Here is a 22,062-nt window from a genome sequence, read left to right as displayed (position 1 = left end):
TCCTGGAATAGCATAAGGTACTGAATTTTCCCAAATTACAGGTTATAAGTACAGAAGAAACATCAATTTTGTTAGAGAATTAAAGGATCCCACAACAGCGATACGTTTTGCTATCTGTCAAACTAAGGCCCTCATTATGACCCTGGCGGACGGCGGTATTTTGGAGAACAGTACTGCCAACAGGCTGGCGGTACTCTTCGCCAAAATATGACATTTGGCTTGAGCCAAACCGCCAATGAACCACTCTGTCCGCCAGGGCGGTAACAGCCGCCAGGATGGAGACATCAGTCTCCAGCCAGGCGGCCGTCACTGTCTCACCTGGGGGATTATGACCCCACCTACCGCCATGGTTTTCGTGGCTTCCTTAATTACGAAAACCATGGCGTAGGCACTTTCAGCGCCATGGAATCCATTCCCTGTCACTGATAGGGGTCTACCTAGCCCCCTCACCAGAGTCTTCCCCCACCTCCCCTCCCACTCCAGACCCCCACACGACATACACGCACATTCACGCATCATCATACACATGCATACACACACTCATACTCACATTCACCCTTACATGCATACATCCATTCACGCACACATCCACACACACTTACATTTACACACACCCACGCATTCACACAGCACAACATACACGCACACTCACAACCATGCATGCACACATGCATTCCACACCACACAGCCGCATGCACGCATACACAAACATACACCCGCCCTCCCACACACACACACAACACCCCACCCTCTCCCCTGTCGCAGCACCCGACTTACCTGATTGCAGGGGGTCCTACGGCAGGAGACGGGATGGGGCGCTGCTGCCAGCAGCAGCGTCCGCCTGCAGAACACTGCCAGGCCATATCATGTGTCATGATACGGTCTGCGGCTGCGGCGGTCTACTGGCAACAGTGCCACCTTACCGCTGTCTGCCGCCATGACCGCAGCCGGAATTCCGTCATCCTTCTGGCGGAATTCCAGCTACGGTCATAATATAGCGGACGGTAGGTAGCCGCGGCAACGGTGTTTTGGCGGCTGTCGCCGCGGAGGCAGGCGGTCAATACCGCCAATGTTATAACGAGGGCCTAAATGTTATACATGTTTCCAAACGTTGTATTCTTTGACAGCTTTCAAGGAGCTGCAGAATGGTCCGAATGTCTGGACACAGGCAAAGTGGATAGGAGCAGCCTGAGAAGAAGGAAATATTCGCTGAGTGTGAAGTTCCTCCTGTAACCAGTGCACTTGGCAAGTCAGAACCCAGCGTTTTAGTAAGGTAGGGTGGCCCTACAGGACCCATCACTGAAGCACGGAGCAATAAGAGAAGATTGGGCCTGGGACAATTATAACTGTTAGCAGAACCTGAAACTAGTTGGTATTCAAAGAGATGAGCAATTCTCCCAGCTTTGCTTTTCAATGTTACAATCAGACTTTTTTATATTTATCCCAAGAAGGGATCAAGGTTATGTGTCCATTGTCATCATGTACAGAAAAAGGATACAAAATAATTCCAGAAATGAACAGTATCACTGTGCTGAAGGATATAATTCTAGGGTAAGAGTGTAGAAGGACACACAATACACAGTTCTCTTTAGGAGTGGAAACCTCGCCTAAAATCACATGCTCAGAGCGTAGGCATCCTGGATTTATGTCCAACCCACACCACAGAAAGTATGTGAGCTACAAACCTATCCCAGATATTCTTTAATTGCCCCTTCTTAGGCTAGTAAATTTGGACATCTCAACAAAGCAAAGACTACACTTTCAGCTGTGGCTTGGATTTCTGCACTGAAACCATCATCTTGACCAAAAGAATTTGCATTTGCTTAGACCATGGTATTGAACAAAAGAAGTGAAGCAGTAATATTGAATTCTTTGCCAATTCTACCATATCGATAGTCTTTATGATCTCCCCCAATCCTCACGCTGCTGCTTTCCAACACCTAAGTCCCCCGCATCTCTGTGTTGTGTTACAGTTCAAGCTTTGCATCTGATGAACCTAAATAGTGCATTTTGGAAAGATGCTCATGCATTTGCCGTAAGAATCTACTAGACATGTCAATGGTTAGTCTTTAAATGTCCACAGTTATTTATTCTCCATTGTCATTCTCTGAAGGTAACCAGGTAAAACCTCAAAATAAATAACTAATGACATACATCTACATGCTGGGCGTTAATTGGAGTATCTTTACAGGTTTGTTGATCTGTAAGGGGAACATGGTGCATTCACACTTACTAGTTCGGGACACTGGAAAGTTTAAAAATTAAAACTTTCAGTCTAGTGATCTCGTAGGCAGTGTATCTAACCTGAAAGTGAGATGTTACCTATTGAGATCCCTCACAGACTACACTGGTGCATTGTTTAGGGCAATGGTTAGAGAAATTCTAATAGTTGATAGGAATGAGATTTTGTTTCTGGAGCGGGGACTGCACAAGCAATTAAACAACCCTGAAGTTGCATTTATGAACCACGCATTAGCAGGAATAAAGTTGAGTTGAAGGAGAAAACTGAAATCAACATGTTAATTATTAGAAGGTGGGTACTAGAAAGTTGCAGCGTCAGGTACAGATTGAAAGTAAAGAGAAAGCTCTGATCAGATTAGTTGGGTTAAAAGTGTATTGTGGAAAAGTTAAAGATTTGGGTAATTGTCATAAGAGTTAGGGGGTAAGTTCATATGTGACTTACAAAAAAAAAATGCAGACTTCTAAGTAATACACGGAGAAATGAATCCCAAACGTGGTTAGGAAATTGAGGTGTACATTGTGCGACCTGGTATATTAGAGCTATGTCATGGTGGGGGAAGTGATCCAGGCGCCTAAAGAGGGTGCCACAGGGGACGAGAAGTGATAGCCGAGGAGCAGGGTGGTAGGAAAGGGCATCTGGTGAATATCTCACTCAGACAATTTACCAAATGACTGGTGCTGTCAATATAGGCAGGATGCTGAGAAATTGGGAGAGGATTTCTTCTTTACCATACATTTTGAGCTAGAGAATTCCATCCTGACAGGGCTTCATCTGAGTCACTGATGCAATTTTGATGGATTGTTGAAGGGCACAACACTTGTCCCAGAGAAAATATTCATACTGCTTCCACGTTCACAAGATGCACACTGAAATATTCATATTACTTCCACGTGCACAAAATTCATACTACTTTCACATGCACAAGACCCATACTGAAAATATTCTTACTACCACATGCATAAGATCCATATTAAAAATATTTATACTACTTCCACGTATACAAGTCCAAATCCTAAAATAATTCATACCACTTCCACAGCACAAGACCCATACTAAATAATTCATACTACTTCCAGGTACAGAATACCAATACTAAAATAATTCATACTACTTTTATGTGCCCTAGACCCATTCTGAAATATTCATAATACTTTTGCGTGCACAAGACTCTTACAAAAATATCCATACTAGTTCTAAAATAATTCATATGACTTCCACAGCACCAGACCCATACTAAAATATTGATATAGCCTTATAGCCCGCCGTAGCGGGCTATACCGACCATTAAAGGCTCGCTCCAGCGTTTAACAAAGGAGCAGGACGTTAATGTCGGTATAGCCCAGGTACGAGGGCTGTAAGGCTATTAGAACATTCTGCCACCAAAGGACAGAATATTCTAATGAATAAAACAAAGGCTTCATGGAGCCCGAGGGGATTGAAATCCCCTTGGACTCCGTGAGGCCGTTGTTCACAGCAACAGCAGTGAATGAAAACATTGGAATGTTGGAGCTCCAGGCTTCTACCAGCCATTAGAAGCCCAGAGCGCTCCATTGTTTTCAATGGAGCTCCCAACATTCCAATTTTCAAATAATACTTCCACGTGCACCAGGCTCACACTAAACAATTCATACTACTTCTTAAATACTTGATATTAATTTCACAGCACAGGCTTATGCTGCTTCCACAGCACAAGACCCATACTAAAACAATTCACACTACTTCCATGTGAGTAAGACTCATACTAAATTAATTCATACTACATTTACCAGTACACATCCCATACTAAAATATTCGTACTACTTCCACATACTGAAGACCCATACTAAAATACTTATAATACTTCAACATACTGAAGACTGATACTAAAACATTCATACTACTTCCACATACTGAAGACCCATACTGAAATATTAATTCTTCTTCCACATATAAAAGACACTTAGTAAAATATGTATTCTACTTACATGTACTGAAGACTCGTACTAAAATATTCATATTACTTCCACATAATGATGACTCATACTAAAGCATTCACACAACTTCCACGTGCTGAAAATATTCATACTAATCCACGTATGAAAATATTCATACTAATTCCACATACTGACAACCCATACTAAAATATTCATACTACATCCACATACTGATGACCCATACTAAAATATTCATACTGCATTCATATTACTTCCACATACTGAAGACTTATACCAAAATATTCGTATTACTTCCATATAATGAAGATTGATACTAAAATATTCATTCTACTTCCACATAGGGAACACACATACTGATTTAGTCATTCTTCTTCCACATATGGAAGACAGATACTAAAATATTCATTCTACTTCCAAATACTGATGGCCCATACTAAAACATTCACATTATTTCCACATACTGATGACCCATACTAAAATATTCATACTACATTCATACTACTTCCACATACTGAGGACTCATACCAACTTATTCGTACTACTTCCACATACTGAAGACCCATACTAAAACATTAATACTACTTACACCTGCAGAAGATTCATACTAAAAATATCCATACAACTTCCACATGCAGAAGATTCATACTAGAAATATGCACAAGACCCAGACTAAAGTATCCATATAGCTTCTGTATGCACGAGGTCCATACTAAAAATATTGATACTACTTCTACATGCGCAAGACCCACACTACAATAGGCATGCTACTTCCATGCACCCATGGCCCATACTAAAAAATAGTCATACTACTTCCACACAAACAAGATCCATAATAAATATATTCATACTACATCTGCATGAACAAGATCCATACTTGAATAATTGATGCTACTTCCACATACTGAAGACCCATACTAAAACATTAATACTACTTACACCTGCAGAAGATTCATACTAAAAATATTCATACAACTTCCACATGCAGAAGATTCATACTAGAAATATGCACAAGACCCAGACTAAAACATCCATGTAGCTTCTGTATGCACGATGTCCATACTAAAAATATTGATACTGCTTCTACATGTGCAAGACCCACACTACAATAGGCATGCTACTTCCATGCACCCATGGCCCATACTAAAAAATAGTCATACTACTTCCATACAAACAAGATCCATAATAAAAATATTCATACTACATCTGCATGAACAAGATCCATACTTGAATAATTGATGCTACTTCCACATGCACAAGGTATATCTTAAAATATTCATGATTTTTCCACAGACACAGCATCCATACTAGAACTGGGATTGCCTTTGATTTGGGGAGCATTAATACTTGGGTAACAATTTCAGATCGTGCGCCTTTCATTTGTGCATATTCCTGGAAGATGCATAGGGCCACGATCCCAACTATACTCTCATGGAGTGAGGAGGAGGTCCCTTTTTTTGTAGGCAGCAACAAAAGGCGCCTGATAATTACTTTAAGAAGGATGGAAATGTGGTGGATGATCCATCCCTGAGAAGTCTGGAGACTGGTTTTTGGTGTCATAAATATTATGGGTTTCTTGTGTTTCAGTGATGTGTTTTCACCTTACAGAAGGTTGCACTGAAGAGTAGCTCTAAGATTAGAGCTCTTGAATTGTGTTGGCTTTCACAACCATAGTTTGTGACGTGGTTGATTCTGCTGCAGACGTAATATGAGACAATAGTACAGGAATCAGGAAGCATGACTACAATTAATAATTTAAAAGGCTAGTGTCAACATCAGGGCAGTGCGCGCTCTACGGGCGACTAAAATGGAAAAACCCAACCTTTATGCAAGGACCTAATTCATGCATTGTATTTATATGCAGTATGTTAACCTGTTGCATTGCAGACTTTAACCTTGAAAAAACACTATTAATGATGTTTGCAATAATTGTTCATTTGCAATGTATTGCTGCAGGCTTACTGAGTGTGTTAGGGTGTGGTCCCTTTCCAGGACCTTCTAGAAACTTTCCCTGCAGCATGACTGGGTGTGGTTTGTGGGCTGGGCCAGACTCTATATAAGGGAGCCAGCCCAGCTCCACGTGCTCACTATTCAGAGGTCCCGGTGCAGAGCAGCAGCAACTTCCTGAGCTCCTGTTCCGGAGGCCTACTTTGACCTTTCCAGGCCTTGCCCGTCATTGTATTGGTGATCCTTGAACAGGGCGGTAAAACGGAGGTCGGGCTGTGCCCCCGCTTCGTTTTCAAAGGCATTCGGGTTTTTGGGCCTAGTTTTCATGTTGAAAGATTTTTCCTTGTGCGTGTGAATGTGCTTGTGGTTTATGGCATTTACATGTTGATATTCGAATCGACAAGACGCGCAATTCATTCTTGGCATTTGACTTTTGAGATTCGGGTCGGCAACAGTGTGCGCGACCATTTCTTGACATTTGCATATTGACTTTCGAATCGGCAAGACGCGCGATTCATTCCTTGCATTTAACTCTCGATAATCATTGTGCGTGACCATTTCTTGGCATTTGCATGGTGGCATTCGAATCGGCAAGACGCACGATTCATTCCTTGCATTTAACTCTTGATACTCATTGTGCGATACCGTTTCTTGGCATTTGCATGGTGGCATTCGAATCGGCAAGACGGGTGATTCATTCCTTGCATTTAACCCTTGATAATCATTCTGCGCGATCATTTCTTGGGATTTGCATAGTGGCATTCGAATCGGCAAGACGCACGATTCATTCCCGCATTTAAATCTTGATGTTTCAGATTGCTTACAGAGTGCGCGATCATTTCATGGCATTTGCATATACCTGTTGGAATCGGCAGTGTTCGCGATCCATTCCCGCATTTAAACCTTGATGTTCAGATCGCTTACAGAGTGCGCGATCATTTCATGGCATTTGCATATTCTTGTTGGAATCGGCAAGACGCGCGATTCATTCCCGCATTCAAATCTTGATGTTCAGATCGCTTACAGAGTGCCCGATCATTTCATGGCATTTGCATATACTTATTGGAATCGACAGTGTGCGCAATTCATTTCCCGCATTTAAACCTAGGTGTTCAGATTGCTTACAGTGTGCGCGATCATTTCATGGCAATTAAAACTTTGATGTGCAGTGTTTCCTGAAGTGCACACAACTATCAAGGGCTTTTGAATTTTCTGCAAAGGTGTTAAAATTCAAGATGTTACATTACATGTGCATATTCAGTCCTTAGTACAATTCCTATTGTTTTCCTGGGAATGTTCAGATTACTTTTTGTCCTCATGTAAAAAGACAATGTTTATTCTGAAAACATAATTTTAGAAGGTTCTTATATTCCTAGACAATATGTGACATTTCATGAAAAGTTTATATGAAAAGTTGTATTAACCATTCTTGATTCCTTCCCAGGTACCCAGACGTCTTGAGGCCTAGTTATAGTCCTTTCTTAAGTTATCCATGGTTACAGTATGACAATGCCTAGAATCATAGTCTAGTGAAAATCAATGTGATAAAATCTTGATATTGTGTGGTTTAACCTTTTGCTTCCTACAGGTCCCCTTCCCAGCTGTTCCCATCCTAATCCCCTTTTCCCCCGCTTGGACTCTCTCAGGCTCTGTGATTTTTCTATCAGAGTTTTGGAGCTGTCTAGTGGTGGACATGTTGGGAACGTGAGCAGACCCCGAGGATCTGGTCTCCCTGACAGCTAGTTAATATGCTCTGTTCCCCCTATGGTTCACTGTCCATGCTAAATATAAATGGTAACACTTTGAACAAATTCATTGCTATAGGTTACAGAAAGTGGTCGTGAGGATAACACAGTTAAACCAATCTGACTTCAAGTTTGGTAGAAGTACTTCCCGCAGTTTTAGAGACAGCATCACATCATCAATTAAATTAAAGACTGATCTATGGCGTGTGCAGACAAGGCATTTGGTATGATGGGACAGGACACAAACATTGAATTGGATGACATTGTTGTAGAACATGCCATGAAAGGGGGTTGAAACCAGAGTCTGATCCCCAAAAGTTGACATCCGTAGGGGAACCAAACAGGGCTGCCCGCTCTCATCAGGGCACTTTACACTAGTCTCTGAGCCCCCAGCTAGTATGGTTAGGGAAAGGTATGGAGGGACTAGTTTTGAGTATGCTTGAAGATCCTATATGATTTTGCTGTATGCAGAGCCCGATGCCCTTTAATTGGTGGCCCTACAGACTCATATACCCGGTTTACTAGATACTATGAAGGAACATAAGGTTGTATCTGTCTTTAGGACAAATCAAAAAAGTCAGCTCTGTTTTCTGTAACAGTGTGTACAAGATGGATGTCCTCCCAAGACTTTCAGATGATGGTGCCAATAGTCCCCTAGTAATTAGATCCTCGCTTCAATAGGCACTTGACAGGCAAAGCACAGAACTTCCATGGGGCAGCGTGGGCCTGAGAATGGCTTCCAGAGCAAAAAAGAGGGCCTGGTCTCCTAGTTTAAGAGTAGTATTTTCATGCTGCTGTTGATGCGATATGCAGTGACTTGTGGTGCGAACAGTGTTGTGGTGGTCAACCAGCTGCTGTTGGGGGATTCCTGCCATGAAACTATCAGATGTTTTCTGGGCAGAACTTGGAAGGTATAAGTCATCAATCATAGTAGTGAACATAAAGCATTCACTGTAGATAAAGGTGGAGAATAATCTAAAGCTGGGGTACCCCTTTGTGCCAGTAGCTCAGTGTGGCTGGGGGACCCTCTGTGACTTATTTTATAATAGGACGTTTAGAGGAGGGGTTACCAGGGTGGGGGATCTATATGAAAACAAACAAGTTAGTAATATTTCAAGAGTTTAACATGAAGTCTAAGGAGCTTTCTGTCTAACTGGTGTCCATGATTGGGTATACGCGGGAAGTGACCGCACCGCAACCTCAGACAGGTTCAGTGTTTCAGATCTTCTTGGGTCTACAGGTAAACTTGCGCTGCCCTGTGCCAAGCAATACTGTCAGAGAAGTCAGCATGTGAACAGAATCCCTGAGAAGCGTGGGGTCCTACCATGAATATGAGGATGGTGGTAGATGGCTGCAAGTGGGAGAGAGTGTGCAGTTTAAGCGAGATTTAAACAGTTACGAATTAATTTTCTGCATAGGACGCACAGGAGACCAATCATGTTACACAGATAAAAAACTAAGATCCAAGGTTTTTCCCATAAGACAGGACGTCAAGGTAACTGCCTTCCTAAAATATGCGCGTTCGGTCTGTTCCCCATATGTAAAGAAGGGAAAACCAGAGTGTGGCTCTTGTGCTGTAACGAGACATGGGTAAGGAAAACTGCTGTAACTTAGCAGAGGCGGTCTGCGGTGTATCTCTGCTGTAACGCAGCACACGTGATGCTGTAGGATCTCTATGCTGTAACATGGCAGATGTGATGCTGTGGTATATCTGTGCTGTAACATGGCAGATGTGATGCTGTGGTATCTCTGTGCTGTAACATGGCAGCTGTGATACTATGGTATCTCTGTGCTGTAACATGGCAGATGTGATGCTGTAGTATCTCTGTGCTGTAACATGCAGATGTGATGCTGTGGTATCTCTAAGCTGTAACATGGCAGATGTGATGCTGTGGTATCTCTGTGTTGTAACATAGTAGACGTGATGCCATGGTATCTCTGTGCTGTAACATGGCAGAGGTGATGCTGTAGTATGTCTGTGCTGTAACATGGCAGAGGTGATGCTGTGGTATCTCTGGTGCAAAATGGCAGATGTGATGATGTGGTATCTCTGTGTTTTAACACAGTAGAGGTGATGCTATGGTATCTCTGTGCTGTAACATGGCAGAGGTGATGCTGTAGTATGTCTGTGCTGTAACATGGCAGAGGTGATGCTGTGGTATCTCTGGTGCAAAATGGCAGATGTGATGCTGTGGTATCTCTGTGTTTTTACACAGTAGAGATGATGCTATGGTATCTCTGTTCTGTAACATGGCAGAGGTGATGCTGTAGTATCTCTGTGCTGTAACATAGCAGAGGTGATGCTGTGGTATCTCTGTGGTGCAAAATGGCAGGTGTGATGCTGTGGTATCTATGCTGTAACTTATCAGTTCGGACCTTTGATATATCTCTGCTGTAACACAGCACAGGTGATGCTGTGGTATCTCTGTGCTGTAACATGTCATATGTGATGCTGTGGTATCTCTGTGTTGTAACATAGTAGATGTGATGCCATGGTATCTCTGTGCTGTAACATGGCAGATGTGATGCTGTGGTATCTCTGTGCTGTAACATGGCAGAGGTGATGCTGTGGTATCTCTGTGCTGCAACATGGCAGAGGTGATGTTGTGGTATCTCTGTGTTTTAACATGGTAGAGATGAAGATATGGTATCTCTGTGCTGTAACATGGCAGAGGTGATGCTGTAGTATCTCTGTGATGTAACATGGCAGAAGGGATGCTGTGGTATCTCTGTGGTGCAAAATGGCAGATGTGATGCTGTGATATCTCTGTGTTTTAACACGGTTGAGGTGATCCTATGGTATCTCTGTGCTGTAACATGGCAAAGGTGATGCTGTAGTATCTCTGTGCTATAACATGGGAGAGGTGATGCTGTGGTATCTCTGTGGTGCAAAATGCCAGATGTGATGCTGTGGTATCTCTATGCTGTAACTTATCAGTTCTGATCTCTGGTATATTTCTGCTGTAACATAGCACAGGTGATGCTGTGGTATCTCTGTGCTGTAACATGGCAAAGATGATGCTGTAGTATCTCTGTGCTATAACATGGGAGAGGTGATGCTGTGGTATCTCTGTGGTGCAAAATGGCAGATGTGATGCTGTAGTATCTCTATGCTGTAACTTATCAGTTCTGATCTCTGGTACATTTCTGCTGTAACATAGCACAGGTGATGCTATGGTATCTCTGTGCTGTAACATGTCAGAGGTGATGCTGTGGTATCTCTCTGCTGTAACATAGTACATGTGATGCTCTGTTCTCTGTGCTGCAACCTGGCAGAGGTGATGCTGTAGTATACCTGTGATGTAATATGCCACAGGTGATAGTGTGATATCTATCTGCTGTAACATTCCACTGGTGATACTGTGTTTTTTCTCTGCTGTACCATGACAAAAGTGATGCAAGTGAGTCTCATGTCTACAATTAAAGAGCTTATGTGGTTGTTTTTAGGTCGAGCATAGCAGCACGCAAACGCTGTTTTTCTGATGTAGTAGTATCTATGTGTGCTTTTAACCGAACCCATCACTATCACTCATTAGCCGGCTTGCCTTTCAAAAATCCTTTGTTATCATTGGTAAATGCGTTATGTTTGTCCCTCCTAGGGGCAGGTTTGTTACCGCGTTGGCCATCGACCCTGATACATGGATAATTGCACATTTGTCGATACGTTTGACTGAGAGTGAACTTCTTTTTCCTTTTGTGTCTCTCCTTCATGCTAATGGCAACCGTGGCGCTTTTAAACTGCTCAGTCATTTCAACTCTTTTACTTTTAATTTTCAGTTTATGTGGCAAGAAAAGTAAAGTTAGGGATTTACAACGTTAATAGCTCTAACTTGAGCAAACGCAAGACCCATTGCATTGCAAATGCTTGTTCCCCATGCTGTCATACAGCAGTGCCATAAATGAGCAAATGTGTGCAGTTATATGTCAGAGTTATTAACAGAGGCGATACTATTAAATAGATGCCGTATACTATTGTAAGGGGGTGCAATCATGCCCTGGTGCTATAATGCAGCAGTGGTGTGAAGTTGTGTTTCTGTGCTGTAACATAGCAGATGTGATACAATTTTGTCTGTGCTGTAATCTAGCAGCATTAATGCAATGGTGTTGTGGAGATCAATTTGTATTTATAAGGGTTGTTGTGGGCCGTTCTCCACTTGGACTCAGAACACTCGGGAAATAATTGTGCATTGTGCTTGTGTCTTCCTGCAGGTGATGGAGGCCTGTGCGGTGGGCTGCAGTCTCCTTCCTGCTACTTCTGGCTGTGTCAATGTGTAGCTGTATCAGCAGAAAGCGACTGCATTTAACAGTTCAAGGCTGTAAAGTCAATATGATGACTCCCCAAGAAATATCTGCACGGTATCATCTGGCACAACCAGAAAACATTAAATGGATTGGCATGGTATGGCATGGTATGGTATGGATGGTATGGATGGTATGGTATGGTATAAACACAATTTTACAAAACAATAGGTCTGGCATAAAATATTAAAACCTCAAAAACAGATATAGGGCTTCCAAATACAAAATCTAAAATGACGTTATTCATCCTGATAGCAGAGCGTTGCAATATTTGAATGATGTTATATTACTAAAATAATTTACAATTGTAATAATTAGTACGCTAATTGAAAACAAGACATGTTCAAAAAACGTATTTCATTTGCCCATTTCGATTGTTTCACCTTCCAGACACATCTTCAGAGCATCACTCACTGTTCGTACTTCAAACTAGTAAAGCAAACTTTATGCCAACTAAAGCAGGCATATACTATGGTAAAACGATCATTGTCAAGGCCACACAGCCTACATACAGTAATAGTGCTACTAATTTATCCAGTTTGGCAAGTAAGCCTATATGTTGTAAACTAAAATGAACACAATTTTGACAAACTACTAAGAGCAGGAAAACGTTGAAGTAACGTTGAAGGGCGTAGCAAACACAGATAAGTAAAAGTGAACATCATGCCGAAGATCCCCACTACCAAGATGATGGAAGCCATGCAGCTAGATAATGCTTTTCCCTAGATTCAAAGAGCTGGGCTAAGGGAGCATCCAGTAAGGCCCACAGATGGAGTTGGATCTTCCTGCCTACAACTGAAAACCATTGGATACTAGGACCAACATGCCCCACCTCAAACAGATACCTGCCCTTCAAAATCAGGAAAATTCCTCCTATCCCTACGCATTGTAAAGCTGCCAAACACAGCATGCCGTTAAGTCAGGAAGATGCCCCTACTAACTACAATATCAATTTAGGAAGTTACAATTGACTTTTAAACATTGTAAAAATACCACCACCATTACACCAGACATCAAGAAGCTACCACCAATATCCTCTCTTTCAAATAAAAAGATGCCTCTACTCACTTCTATTTCACTACATCGAGAAAATGTCACTAATAGTAGTCCCTTGCCATCAGGAAGATACTTCCAAAAGCAACCATTCTCTTTAAGGTGGCAACAGAACAAAAAGGTTACCTAATTACAAATACCTCCATATCTTCAAATTACCTACAGTAGTCTGCCCACTTTAAGAACAAATGACATGAATTCAGTTTAAACCAAGACAACACTAGCCCCTGGCAATGAAGAAAATATTGCCAGGAGCAACCCATTTGCATCCTACAGATAGCACAGATTCTAACCCTCTCCATAAGACCACCAACAGCTCCTCAGAATATAGACATTAGCACCACAAAGAAATCAATTGTGCAATTCAAGAAGGTGCTATCGCCAACACCTCATCAGTATCAAAACGAAACCACCAGCAACTGTTCCACATAGTGGAAAATACAACTCATCCATTTCAAAAGGATTCCATCAGCAACAACCCATGACGACTTACCTACAACTCTACGATGCCGCCATCATGAACCCCCCAAATCAGGAAGGTACAACCAAGAGGAAATCTCCACATCTTGAAGGCACTGCAACCCATCCAATCAAATCAAAAATCTCCCAACATTTTGAAGATACCACCATCAGCAAACCACTGAAACATATACCTTTACCAAGAACCCATACACATCAAGACGTCACTAAAAAAATCCTCCCATATAAAAAGATACCACCACCTGTCCAACCAAACATATATTGTTGTCTAATCCCCGTCAAAGAATTAATACCCATTTCCAGCCTCTTGTTGTCTGGAAGCAAACAACAAACAGTCCACAGGAAGCAGGATCTGCCAGCAACAACACCTCTACACCAGGAAGATTCCACTACAGTTCACTCTTTCAGATCAAAAACACATCACTACAAATATTTCTTCTTCCTCAAGAGGATATCTCCAACATCAAGCAGTCTTTATCTGGGGAATACCACTACCTTCAACTTATCTTCCTCACATCGATACCACTACCACAAACCTATTTTCATAAAGAGGAGGCTATTTCCACTGTTAATCACTGTTCTTCATAAAGGCACCACAATGACCATTCCTTTTTTATGAAATGGTTACCACCACCTGAAATTTGAATTCATTAAGTAGATACCATTGCTACACAATTCACTTTAAGAAGATATCACCACCAGTTGCCCTTGTAAATCATGAACAATCGCTATATACCAAAATACCAAAAAGACACCGCAGAGTTGTGCACCCTGCTTCAGGAGCACATTCAGGACCACTCCGTGAATGTGCTGTTGATGAAAATCAACTCCATTTATACAATAGGTTTGCACACTGGCAACAGGAACATGCTTAGCATAGTGCTCTAAGAGTGTGCAGTATGAAAGCTATGAGTGGGCACCCATTCAGTGCCTGGGCAGCAGACTCCATTGAAGAGCTATGTACTTATACCATCTGCAGTTGATCACAACGAATGGGGATACTGTGAAAGAGTACCACCTCGAGGGAAATGCTCAGCACCCAGATATAATGACTTGATTGATGGGCAATACACCTATGTCACGGATCATATTGAATGACATGCTGTAGTGGAACAACAGATTCAGAGACATGATGTGAATGGGCACCTGCTCCAGTAATGCACACAGCACATAACTTCACTGGTGTGCTGTACGTGTGTATGAAAAACCAGTTCTAGTACCAGTTTCAACGGTACACTGTTCAGCGGATTTGGCACCGTGGACCAGTTCACAGCTTGCACCCAGGGATGCAGTGTGCATTTGGGTGGCAGCTAAAGCTTTACACTAAAAAATAGGCACAGACTCTAGGACGCAGTTTTGGTGAGCAGTGGGTCTAAGGATGCTCTGCGATGGGCGCTGACTTCAGGGATGCCCTCGCACTGGTGATGTGCTGTACATTATCAGTGTCTCCAGGAATGGGCTTCGTACCAAGCTCTAGGGATGCACTATGGGTGAGCATCAGCTCCAAGAACATCGTGGGCAGTGACTGCTTTTACTGAGCAATGGTCAGGGAGATGAGCTTAAGGTAGGCACTGGATCCAGTGATGCGTAGTGGATGGGATACAGGGGTGCTCATGCATTGACATCATCTCCAGGGAAGTACTAAGAATGTGCAACATCTACTGGGCTGTGGTTAGCGTGGCCACCAGATCCATACACATGCTGTGCGAAGGCATATGGTATGGGTAGGCAACCACTCCACATTATGGACAGACAACAGCACCGGGGCCATGTGTATTCCTGAATCATAAGCTTGAGCCCCGTGGAAGTGCTCTGCATGTTCACCAGTTCCAGGGGTGAGTAAGAATTGTACAGAAGCTTTGAGATGCAAAACAGAAGAGCAATGGCCTCAGATATGCATAACATACTGGGTATTGGCCTCCAGGACATGCTACACGTGGCTAGTGGACGGGCTTTGTAACATGTCCAAGAAAAAGACCCTGGGTGGGAATCACTTCTGTGAATGTAGATGCACTGGATGTGCATCAGCTGTTGGTACACAGTATGTGTGAGCAACAAAAGCAAGCGCTCTGTTATTGAGAATCTGCTCGAGCAAATGCCTATGATCAGAGATTAGCTCCAGGGATGTATAGAGGATGGGTACCAGATCTGCGATGAGTTTAAGATGAGCACCAGCTCCAGACATGGCCTAAAGATAGACATGACTCAAGGTTGTATGTCATAAAATCAAGGTCAAGATAATCGATCTGCACACATATTGACTTCAGGATATCGACTACCAGCATATTGTTAAGATAAACATAAAGGCGTCATAACTCCATTTCTACTTACCTTCGTGATAAGTTGGTGGTCGACAATGAGGAGTCTATATAATTATTTGTCAATATTTAACCTTCGGTACTATGGTAAAACACTCAGAGGTATATTATGAGCACGCACCAGCTACAGGGATCTGCTACAGATTGACACCAGCACGTTATGGACAGAACTGGCACCAGGGCCACCCCACCAGCTTCATGGACATAATACAAAGTGAGTACAGACTCCAGGTATTTGCTCAGCATCTCAGCATATGGCTTGGGGAATGCACTGTATATATGAACACAGGCTCCAACAATCTACTGTGAACCTACAAGAACGCCCTGTGGATTAGGTGTCAGCTCCAAGAAAACACTATAAGCAGGCTTTGTCTTTAGGGACATAATGTATGTTAGCATCGGTGACTACCATGCTGTTGATAGGTGACAAATTCATGGGTATGATGTAAGTAGACTCTAGGAAGTCTGCAGATGGGCACCAGATTCACAGAGGAGGTGTGAAGTGGGATCCTTGAGACAACGTGTGTGGGCACCTGCTTTGTGATCGTACAAGGGTACATAATTTTAAAAGACTTGCTTTGAGTGGGTTCAAGATCCAGGGAGGTGCTTCTGTTCCACATATGGGCTTTGAATTGGTACTGTATCCAGGAACACAGTATGATTGGTGGCGCATTCCAGGAACAGCGCATTTCTTGATACACTCCGGATCCATGTACCCACGGTGGATGGTTACAGCACCAAGAACTATGGGCCGACACCACAGAAGCGCAATGTGGGTGGGCACAAGCTTGAGAAATGCTCTGCTAATAGACACTGGCTGCATGGATGTGTTGTGACTGGGCAGAAGACCCAGACATACTCTGGAGGGACAGTGACTCTAGACACATACTGTGTGTAGGCATACACTCCAGGAATGCACTGGGGTTGGCACTGATTACCGAGATTCACTAAGGGACTTCTGTGGGTGGCAGTCGGTTTCATGGATGGACAACTGATGGGAATCAGCTACGACACACTGTGGAAGCACACGAGCTTCGATAAAGCACAATGTGTGGGTAACATTTATAGGAACATGCTATAGATGGGAACTTACTCCAGTAAAGAGCAATGGATATGTAAGGAATTTCTTGGACATACCATGGATGGCCTTCAGATGGACATTGTAATTAGAGTCACGTTATTAACGCCTACCTGCTTTACGGATATACTGAAAGACTGCTCGCCTCCCCTATGTTCACGCTTTGTGTAGATACAATACAGAAGAACTTCAGCTTGATGGGTGCAATATGATTGGGCAGTAGGTTCAGATTTGAGTGTGGTTGGGCCCCCTTTTCACATCGACTCCAGGGATCCCCTCTGGGTGGGCACAGACTCCCCAGACATGCAAAGCACCCGCACCCTCCACCAGGGCCGTTCACTCATTAGCTTCAGGGAGGCCCTATAAGAAGGGTATTGGGCTAAACTGTAGGTGAGTCCAATTCGTGGTCCAGGCTCTGGGGAAGAGGCATTGGAATGCACCATAGTTGGGCACTAATAGTCTAAACACTTGCTGCCAGGGCTGTGGTGCAGATGGGCAGTAGTGCTCAGACATGTTATGTTGTGGCTAAGGGGAGGAAAATAAAGTGAATATTACCGGGAGATGTAAATGCCTACACTGGTGGGTGCCCATGACATGTGAAGGAAATAGGGAGTAGATGGATAGAGTTGGCATGAGTACCTCAAACATTATTTAGTCGTGAAAAAAGTGGGCCGGCATTGTCTGAGCTGTAAAATGAGCAACACGTCACATAGCCTGCAGAGAGCACCACAACTTTGTCTGTTCTAGGAAGGATCTGTCCAATTTCCAGTGATCTGTATGGAACCTCCCAACTCATGTGATCTATGAAGAATCACTGCACATTTTCAGATCTGGTCAACCAAACATTATATGATCTGCAAAAGGACACCCAATATGCTCCATCCTGGAAGGATACACCCCACCATTGCCTGGTCTGTGAAAGAGCACCCACCATTATACAACCTAGCCATGAGCTCAGAATATTTGTACAGTCTGGGCTGGAGCACCCCAACATCTTCCAGTCTAAGAAGAAGCAGTGCAGCACTATATAGTATAAGCAAGAGCACCCCAGCATTATCTGATCTGAGAAGGAAAAACTTAACAGCCTAACATCATCTGATTTCAGGGTGGTGGGAGTGGTGGGGGTGGAGGGTTGTCATCTCCGTGTCTACAGGACATTCCACCATTGTCTGATCTGGGCACGAACAACTCGTCATCTGATCCATGCAGGGAGCATCCTATTATTAACGGATGAGAGCAGTTACAACTTCCACATTTCACTGAAGCACTGTTCATACTGCCCCTTGTGTATGAGCGTCTTCCCTGGCGTGCAGCATTCTGCCAGCTAACCCCCCTACCCTACTACATTGGATGCCACAAGACTTGACCCAGAGCGGATTATACACATCTAAGTATGCGTGATCTCACGCATGTATGACCTACTTCTTACTGCCCATGCCCCTAGGTTGGCAGCACTACACGTGGCCTCCTCCCAGGGCAGCTCAAAATTCTTGGCTTGGCTTTATACTCACAGAATCCTCCCAAATGTCTGGTCAAATATTAAAGATCTTCCTTAGACCTGTCCAAATACACAAAGGTCCCCTAGGTCTAATCCTGTACTTATGGTTTCACCTCAGCTCTGATCTATTACTCAGGTTCTCTCTAGATCGGGTTCATTGCTCACATTCTCGAGCTGGACCTGGCCAAGGACTCAAGGTCTCACCCTAGGTCAGTACCACTACTTATGATCGCTCCTCACTCTGGCCCAGTATGCCTGGATTTTCGTGATGTCTGGCCCAGTAGAATACCCATAGTCTCCCCCCCCCCCCCCACATGAGTATAGTACTCATTGCTCCTACCGAGATGTAACCCTGAACTACTGGTTTAGGTGATCTACACACCAGGTCTCTCCCTGTGATCATGGACTCGCCCCATGTTTCACCAGCTGGTCACAGCATTGTAATGCCATTTGCAACCAAAGACCAGGCCAGTCAATATGGTCTCACACTATTCCCAGCCCAGTAATTGCTGTCACTCATCAGGCGTATCCTGATAATTCCACCTCTAACCCCGGCCCAACCTGTTGTATAACCAAATACATGATTCCAGAGCCCAGACCAAGCCCAGTAGTCCCCGTCTTCCCAGGGTGACCTAGTTCTCATGGCCTCACCCCCTCCCCCTGATCAATCTGATGCTCAGGCTCCCCCATAGTTCTTCCCGGAGCTCCTGGTCTCCCCAAGGTCATACTCAAAGTACTCTCACTGCCCAGTCTAGCCCAGTAATCAGACCATATTTGGTGTGGTCCAGTATGCATTGCCCCACTCTCTTGTTCATAATCACCCTCCCCAGCCCAGTACTGGTACCTCCCGTTCCCCAGTACTCACGGATGTCATTCGGAGGTGGCGAGCCTCTGCAGAGTGAGTCGTATTTTGGCAGGACCTATAGGCAATCTCCTTTCAACAGTCCTACGGACAGCTGTTCTTCGAAGTCGTTCTTTTGCAAGTCCTGTAGAGTCGGTCTCAGTCAATGTGTACAGGGAGTTGTACTTGAGCAGGTCCTATAGAGAGTCGATCTACGACAGCTCCTATGGAGGCGCTCATCTGCAGGTCCTATAGGAATGTGTTCTTCGCTGTTTTCTATAGAGAAGCTCTTTGACTCGTCCAGTAGGGAGTTGCTCTTTCACAGATCCTATAGAGAATCATTCTTTGATGTGCCCTATAATGATTTTTCCTCCAGAGGGGACTGTAGACTCGTTCTTCGACAGGCCCTATAGGGAATCGCTCATCAGTGGATCTCACAGAGCGGTCAGTCGACAGACCTGCTCGTGTCGTTCATTGACAGGTCTTATAGAGTGGGTGTCCACCCAGTGCTATGAACCAGCATCTCCTATGGAGTCGTCCTTCATGAATTCTTACAGAATAGCTCGTTGGCAGCTCATATAGAGCAGGCTGTGGTCCTATGGAGCTTTTCTTCAGCGGGTCGTATAGAGGTTATATCTTCAGCTCGTCGCAGAGAGATTATCTTTTGCAGGTCGTAGAGAGCCCTTCTGCGGGTGCTATAGGGTCCTCTGGCAGGATCCTAAAGAAAAGCTTTTCGACAGGTCCTATGAAGAACTGCCCTGCAGCATGTCCTGTAGCCCTTCTCCTGCAGGTGATATAGGGTCCTATGGAAACGCTGTGCGACTGATCCTGTGCAGAATGTCTCTGCAGCACGTCCCCTAGAAATCCCTTCTTCTCGAACCGCCCTTGGACCGGTTCTATAGGGGAAGCCTTGCTTCACCGCTCCTATAGAAGCATTCGACAAGACCTATAGGGAGCGTCTGAGGATACGAGGCGTTGCAATGCCCCACTGAGCGGCACTCTCGCCTCCTTTCTCTCTGTCTGTCGCCCTCTTTCCTCCCCCCGCCCTCTCTTTACCTCTCCCTCCCTTTCCCTCGCTCGTTCTCTCCGTCCTCCTCCTTCTCTGCCTCTTATCACTGAGCCATTGAGGTGCTCGTTACGCGCTTCTCTTTCTTCCGCCTCTCACTCCCGCCCTTTCCACCTAACACCCCGTCTCTCTCCTTCCTCTGTCTGTCTCCCCCTCCTCGATCCCCTCTTTCGCTCGCCCTCCCTACGCCTCTCTTCCTCTTGCCTCCCTCTCCCCCATCACTCTCTTGTAGGCAGTTCCAGTGCAGCTGCTGCGATCCGTATAAAATGCACCACAAAGACCCCCCGTCCCCACCCCCCGACCATCTCTGACGTCTCAGGGACGATTAACCCCCTGCATGCTGGTTCTCCGCACCGGTTTGTGGGGTTTGTTGGACTGCCGTCAGCCCCAGGATGGTGATGGTGGGTGGGTGTAGGAGGGATGAGTGGGGTGGGGTACTTAGTTTATGTCAGAGTAACTTTATTTTACCCAACACTAGGTGCAGTCCTTAAGAGGGGGGGGGGGGGAAGGGGGTCTCTTCCTGACAAATACATTGTGCTTATTCATGGGGCCGAGGGCAGAATCCAAGTGCCACAAATGCATCCGTTGTTTTCGGAGTAACTAATATTTTTTTTACAAAATGCTAGATGTTCTGATTTGTATCTTTTCTCATTGATAATCTCCCTAAATTTGAGGGGGGAATGGGCCCATTACCTGACTGGTCCACCTCTCTCATCTCTGTAAACTAGAGTTCTATGATGTGGGCAACTCTGTAAAGCATATCAGTAGCTGGCATGGGGCAGCAGACTTGGCATAAGGGAGCGCACTGTGGTTTATCTGACAGCACACGTATATAGCAGCACCTAGGCATATTATAGAAAGCTCCCTGGCATAATATAAATATCACTGTGATATGTTATAGAGACACCCTGGTATATTATAGACACTACACTGGCAAATTATAGATAACTCCCTAGCATAATAGAGGCAGGATCCTCGTATATTATAGATACCACCCTGGCATACTATGGGCAGCAACCTCCAATATTGTAGACCTCACCCTGCCATATTATAGAGGCCACCCTGTCATACTATAGACACTACTTTGCCATAATATAGACTTTACACTGGCATATCATAGAGAACACCCTAGCGTAATATGGACAAAATACTCGTATACTATAGACACCACCCTTGCATACTATAGACAGCCTCTTGGTATATTATAGACAGCAGGCTGGCATATTATAGACAGCACCCTGGCATAATTAGACAGTTCCCTGGCATATTATAGACAGCACCTTGGCATAATTAGACAGTTTCCTGGCATATTATTGACACCACTCGGCATATTAAAGGCAGCAGCGTGGCATATTATTGAATAGTATAGGCAGCAGCCTGGCATATTATTGGTAGCAGCCTGGTAAATTATAGACAGCGCCCTGACATATTATGGACATTACTCTGACATATTTCAAAGAACTCGCTCGATTATTATACGCCGCACCCCGATGTATCATAGACAACATCCTGGCACAGTGCGGAGCACCCCGACATATTATGAACAGCTCCTTGTCCTATCATA

The 22,062-nt window shown here is 44.1% G+C and overlaps 1 protein-coding gene across 3 annotated transcripts in view; it reads right to left on the bottom strand.

Moving 5' to 3' along the window:
• Positions 1-20,768, bottom strand: part of LOC138284541 (CYFIP-related Rac1 interactor A-like) — a 121,417-nt gene extending 100,649 nt beyond the window's left edge. The window contains exon 1 of one of the 3 annotated variants that reach the window (XM_069223422.1): positions 19,457-20,768. The gene's annotated coding sequence lies outside the window, so the exon portion shown is untranslated. The remainder of the gene's footprint in view (positions 1-19,456) is intronic. The other 2 variants (XM_069223428.1, XM_069223423.1) reach the window with 2 other exon arrangements.
• Between the last annotated feature and the right edge of the window lie 1,294 nt (positions 20,769-22,062).

This window comes from Pleurodeles waltl, chromosome 3_1 (genome assembly GCF_031143425.1).
Source record: "Pleurodeles waltl isolate 20211129_DDA chromosome 3_1, aPleWal1.hap1.20221129, whole genome shotgun sequence".
In the NCBI taxonomy this organism is placed as follows: Eukaryota; Metazoa; Chordata; class Amphibia; order Caudata; family Salamandridae; genus Pleurodeles; species Pleurodeles waltl.
This window is presented reverse-complemented; position numbering and strand designations above follow the sequence as displayed.